The following is a 6,129-nucleotide window of genomic DNA, read 5'->3' on the forward strand; positions in this document are numbered from 1 at the left end:
TTGCCTCGGATCGGACTATCCCAGCTTTTTTTTTTTCCCCCCCTCTGGTTTTTAGCCCTGGTGTGTGGCTTTGGTCTGGTTTCCAGCTACTTTTGAGACATCATCTAAATGCCCTGCCTCCATAACAGTTGGAAGCCACTTTATTTTGCCTGTCTATTTCACCCCTAAGATTCTATGATTCTATATATCAGATTATATTCAGTATATACAGATTAACCTAAATTAAACTAGAGACAGTATTGAAATAAATACATAATTACGCAAACATTTTTGTGGGGAAACAAAGTTTACCTTAGGTAGATAAGACTACCAGATGACAAAAAAGAAATGCATTCTAGATAGATCCAAATCTGTTACTGTTAGTCTTATCTAATTGGGGGGGGGAAGGGTGACTAGCAGATCACTTCAGAAATGTTTCAGGTTGACAGTTCTAATAGTTTAACTCTATATTTTCAGAAGTCACATCCAGAACAGACTGCTTCTCAGGTGAATTCAATGGCAATTTCTCCATGCCACTCTCTGTGAATTTCAGGGTTTCTGTGACATAGGACCTTATCACACGTGGGGGTTGCAGCTCAGATCCGCAGTCACTCCTGTTCTAGCAATGCAAAGTGTGATGTTTTTTCAAACCAGATCCAGAGTCACTCCTGTCTAGCAATGCAAATTAAGGTTAAAACCTGATGTTTTACCACACCTGGTTGCCTTTCTGTTGCCCTTCCACAGTGAGGGGGAAGCGAAGTCAGTTCTATTCCAAGCAAGTCATGTGATGTGGATTCAAGCAAAGCGGAGTGAGTGCACATTGTATTACCACACTGGAGGGTTCAACGATTTGAATCGGCACCCTTGGGCATGCTCAGTGGGGCTCTGGATGCTGTCCTCCTTCCCTACCCCCTCCTTAGCTGTCATCCTTCATGGGGTGAAGAAGCAGTCAGGGGATGATGGAACATCTTGCTGGGGGTTGCTGGGGCCAGGATTGAGATGCAGGAGAAGGCAAGGGACGATGGGATAGCTCGCTAGGGGTCGCTGGGGCCAGGATCGGGATGCAGGAGAAGGCAGGGGATGATGGGATAGCTCCCTGGGGGTTGCTGGGGAGATGATAGGGGTGCAGGAGAAGGCAGGAGATGATGGGATAGGTCGCTGGGGCCAGGATTGGGATGCAGGAGAAGGCAGGGGATGATGGGAATGATGGGATGGGTTGCAGGGTGGCAGAGGGGGCGAGATGGGCTGAAGGAGGAGGAGGGGGATGATGGAGCAGGACGCAGGGGGCCAAGAGGGGGGTGACATCGGAGTGGTTTTCCACACCAGATCAATTCGCAGTGCAATCGAAGTGAGCCTGGAAGCAAATTCTGTGAAGTCACTTTTTTTCCAGTTTTACCAAAATGACGGGTCACTTTGGAATCACTGAGGAAGCACCTCACAAGGAGCTCCCATAGAAAGGAATGGCGTCTGATAACACATTCACGTTACGACGTGAATGCACATCATTGGAAGTGCAGTCATGTTGGAACTGAGCTGGAAAATCTCCAAAAAGCTCTGTGAGATATACTCAATAGACTCCCAATAATGTGGGAAATGATTCACATGGTGCAAGCCCATGATGATAAGAGGCATATGTGACCAATTAAGTGGAAAGGGCCCACACAATCAATCCCTCCTACTTGGTCATACTATTCCCTACCCTTACATTGTGTTGATAGCACACAGGTGAGGTATTTTTATCTTGTCTCAATACTGCTGGTTGCTTTCTGTGCCAAAGCACTATCCTAAAATCTTCTTGCCTTTATGGTGACTATGGCGGTATCCAGGCCGGCGCTTTGCACCAGGCTGGATACCGCCATAGTCACCATAAAGGCAAGAAGATACGTACTAGGGTTACCTCAGGGCATCTTTTCCAGACGCCCCACAACCCTAGTACGTTGTAATGGCGGCGCCCTTTCTACATGACGTTGTAATGGCAGCACCCATGTAGAAAGGGCGCCGCCATTACAACGTCATGGCCGTGCCGCAGCCAAACAGCGCAGCGCGGACGTGACATCCTGGTGCTGCTGGAGGGCGTTTGTGACGCCCTTTCGGTGGCACCAGAAGGAGCTCCATTTCGGATTTCCTTCGGCAGCATGTATCGCTGGCGTGGCCTTTAAATGGCCGAGCCAACGATACAAAGAGAAAGGGTCCGAGCGGCCCCTTTCTCCCTTTCCTCGCCACTGTCGGGGTGTCCTTGGGGCATGAAGCCCCAATGACACCCCTTTCCAGGCCGCAAGGAAGCGGCATTTTGCTGCTTCCCCGAGGCCAGGAAAAGCAGCGGATTGGGGCCTCTGGGGCTGCCGCTGTGGCAGCTCAGTCCCCAATCCCTCGGGGAAAGGGGTGGGTGCAGGCCGCCCCAAAGGGCGGTCTGTATCCCGCCAAAATCAACTCTATTCAGGTCTTCTTAAATATTTTCTTGTAACATGGAGGAAGAGGAGAATACTAGACCGGAATTTACCAGAAAGGAGTCTGTCCCCAATATAACTTCTAAAAATCTAGGCTGGCATTCAGTATTACAGTTCTGGATCCATAACCTACAATTGCAGGTCTGCAACTGCTCCATATTCATTAAGACTATGGTCCAAACCCCACTGCAGAACTCATCCAGTTTGATACCACTTTAACTGCCTTGGCTCAATGCTAGGGAATTCTGGGAATTATAGTTTATTGTAACACCAGAGCTCTCTGACAGAGAAGGCTAAATGTCTTACAAAACTACAGTTCCCAGAATTCCTTAGTACTGAGCCAGCACAGTTAAAGCCATCCCAAACTGGATTATTTCTGCAGTGTGTTTTGGACCTATGTAGACTTATTATGAGACTATGTTAAATGTCACTCCATTGCACCTTAAGAGCCAGTAGCCAGATCATGTAAAGGAAACCAGTTCACCTTCTAACTTGGGTTCAGTGAGGAAGAAGTTTCATTCCCCTGCTGCCAGTGAATGAAGCTGTGACAATAGGAAACAGAACCCCTTTCACAAGTCCTTGTCACAGCCTCACTCACTGGTGGAAGAGGCGTGGAAACATCATCTCTCTTGCACCCTGATCAAAAGTTGAATTGACTCTCTTTCTTCATTGCTGCTGCTGGCTCTTAAAGTGGACAGATGGAGGGCAGTGCAGGAAACATTACTTAGTTATACATACATAACTAAGCATCCATTGGCATACATAACTAGGAAGCCAATATAGATTATCAGCAGTAGAGCTTTAACTACTAGCCTGAAATGAGGTGTCATCACTTTGTGTGAAAAACAATGTTTCTAACAAGGAAAGCCTCATTTACTGATTGAAATTCTCCCACATGGGTCATTTTTTTTTAATTTATGTATTTGTTGGATTTATAGCCTGCCTTTCTCCCCAAATGGGGTTGATAGTGGCATGGGGAAACCAGATCTGTAGCTCATGTAGGGAGCCTCCACATATAGAGAACATATTTTCAACTCCTCTCTCTTTATGTAAGCAAAATGACAATGAAGGGGTTGGATTTAGTATGCCCTCCTTGTATGTGCTTAGGAATACCTGAACTAAGAGCTAGCATATATCAGTGCTACTATATTACAACCAGACATAATCAAGAAGAATCTTACATGCTTCTTTGTTAAAGGAATAGATGCTTGTCAGTAGCAGCAGAGGAATAACCATCTCTAGTTGTTTACATTATACAAAAGTCCCCAACAGCTTCTTTATAAATCTTTTTCTAGTCCTCGGTGATTGATAGAGTTTACAGTTCTGCCAACAGGGAATGGTTGGTCAGTTGTCTCATTGTTCTTCACTACTGACTGTATTTAGCTAAACACTCTACGGGTTTCACCTGCTAAATCCCAAGTATCAGATTTTCCTCAAGTCAATAAATATTACCTGACACATTACCAAACTATAGTAATCATCATAGCAAGCTCTTTAAAATTGGAAACAAATTACCAATCACTTTGTTTAAGACACACATTGGAAATGCATGGATTTAGGCTTGTTTCCATCTGATCATACTTTCATTTATTGTTGTTGTTCCTCTTGAGATGGATCCATTTTTGCTCCTTGCTCTGCAAAGGCAGTGGGGATTTATCTAGTCCCTGTAGACATTGTCTTGCCCACATTCCAACTAAGCTGTCTGCTTGCCTTTAGCCATCTCAAAAGTATTGCTTGATTAAAGCCATAAAGAAAAGCTAAGTTTTATGATTCTTAGCAATGTCAGGGTTTGGGGATGTGAATAAAATATGAGACAGACACAGTGAATGTTTTTGTCGGGTGATGCATTTCTCAAATCACTTGGACTATGCACAGGGAGCCATAGTTTAAATTATGTTCTGTCAATATGTCTGTTTTATGGATGCTTATGCCTGCATTTAATATGCGTCTTTAGAATACAAATACCAGTTGCAATTTCTGTTGCTGTTTGAAGCAGATTTAGTTTTACTACCATAAGAATAATGTTGACTAGAAAAGTCACCAGAGCTTTATTTTCCTTTCCTTTATTTCTCTTTATTTTTCAGCAGAGGAAGTACTCAGTTTACTTCTATATTTCATTTAATTTTCAACTCACTGCATGAAGAATCAGAAACAAGAGTGGCACCTATTTATTTATTTAATTTTGCTACATTAACAGGATTACTGATTTCTTTTGTGTGCTTTCCCCTAGACAGTGTAATTTGGAGCTTGTTTTTAAGGATTTAGATGTCTGGGATAGAAGTTAAAAGCCACCATTTTTCTAACCCAGGGAGACATTCATCAGCCAATATATTTTCCTCTCTGGGCTGAAACAATTTCATACCAATGGAGAAAAATGTTGGTCTTGCTCACAATGATAGAATTTCAAAGTAACCACTGGTATCAATAGTGTTTTGCCAAAAAAAAAATTATGGACGAAAAACTTCCGGAAGGAACTCTCCATTCATCTGTCTCTCGTGTGACAAGAGGCACAGAGTATGCATGATGTTCAAGAATTAGAAATCGCATTGTGACTCACAACACTGTGCATCATGAAATGCATAAGCGTTCCATTGAGAAAGTATTTGTACAATTTTCTCCTGGATTCAATATGTTGTATGGTCTGAGACCTGCTTCCTCTGATGTAAACGGCAAGTTTCCCACAGCTATTTCAAAAGAACTAGATTAGCCCCAAAGTAAAAGACCAGCTGCATGGGAGGTATAGTTATTCATAATAGGAGAAAATCCATTTCTCTATGCAAACATTAGCAGTACAAAGAAACATCAAGTTCTGGCCCACCTCAGTCAAGACCAACTCAGAACAAATGAAAGCAGAGGTTGTTATACAAGCACCCAAGCTTGGCCTTGGGGAGGGGGGGGATTGAGTAGTCCAGAGTGACAGAGTACTGTGGGCACTGATAGCACAGGATGGAACTTGAGCAAGGTAAGCTTCTCTTTCAGCAGGAATACGGGTTTCGTTATCTGCAAACACCCCCCCCCATTATTTTTACCTTCACACACCTTATCAATGCATTATGATAGTATGAATAATATGCAGCAGTCCACCATTAGTGGTAGTGAAGAAGCTTATAGGGCCATTTCTTTCGGGGGATCAGGCATTTCCCCTGGGAAACAAGCTGCTGCCCATCCCCAAATATGATGTTGGGATTACATGGATGTCTTTTCTTTGTTGTACAGGGAGTAAAGAGATAAGGATGAGTTAGACAATAAAGAGAATGAGACATTTTGTAGGCATAGGGTTTGTAGGACATGGGGAAACTGGTTGCCTGGGATTCTCTTCTATGCTGGTGTTACTGTTAAGGTGCAGCCTTGGAGGGGTTTTCCCCAATGCTGTAGTATATAGATATTATCTATAATGCATATGTGGATTTTGCAGGGCCAGTCTGATTGCTTTATGATGAGGCCTTTTGTATGAAGATGGCATTAAATCCTACAGGGATTGGTACCAGGGGAATGGGACCTGATACATCCGCAGTTTTTGTTCTGTTTTTTAAATATTGCATTGAATTTAATACTTTTTTAAGGAGGGGAGGGTACCAGGGATTTTATATGTTTTGTATTTTTAACTTTGTTAGTCGCCCCAATTGTTCTCAGAGGGGTGGGATACAAATTATTATTATTATTATTATTATTATTATTATTATTATTATTATTATTATTATTA

This window comes from Sceloporus undulatus, chromosome 3 (assembly GCF_019175285.1).
Source record: "Sceloporus undulatus isolate JIND9_A2432 ecotype Alabama chromosome 3, SceUnd_v1.1, whole genome shotgun sequence".
Classification (NCBI taxonomy): domain Eukaryota; kingdom Metazoa; phylum Chordata; class Lepidosauria; order Squamata; family Phrynosomatidae; genus Sceloporus; species Sceloporus undulatus.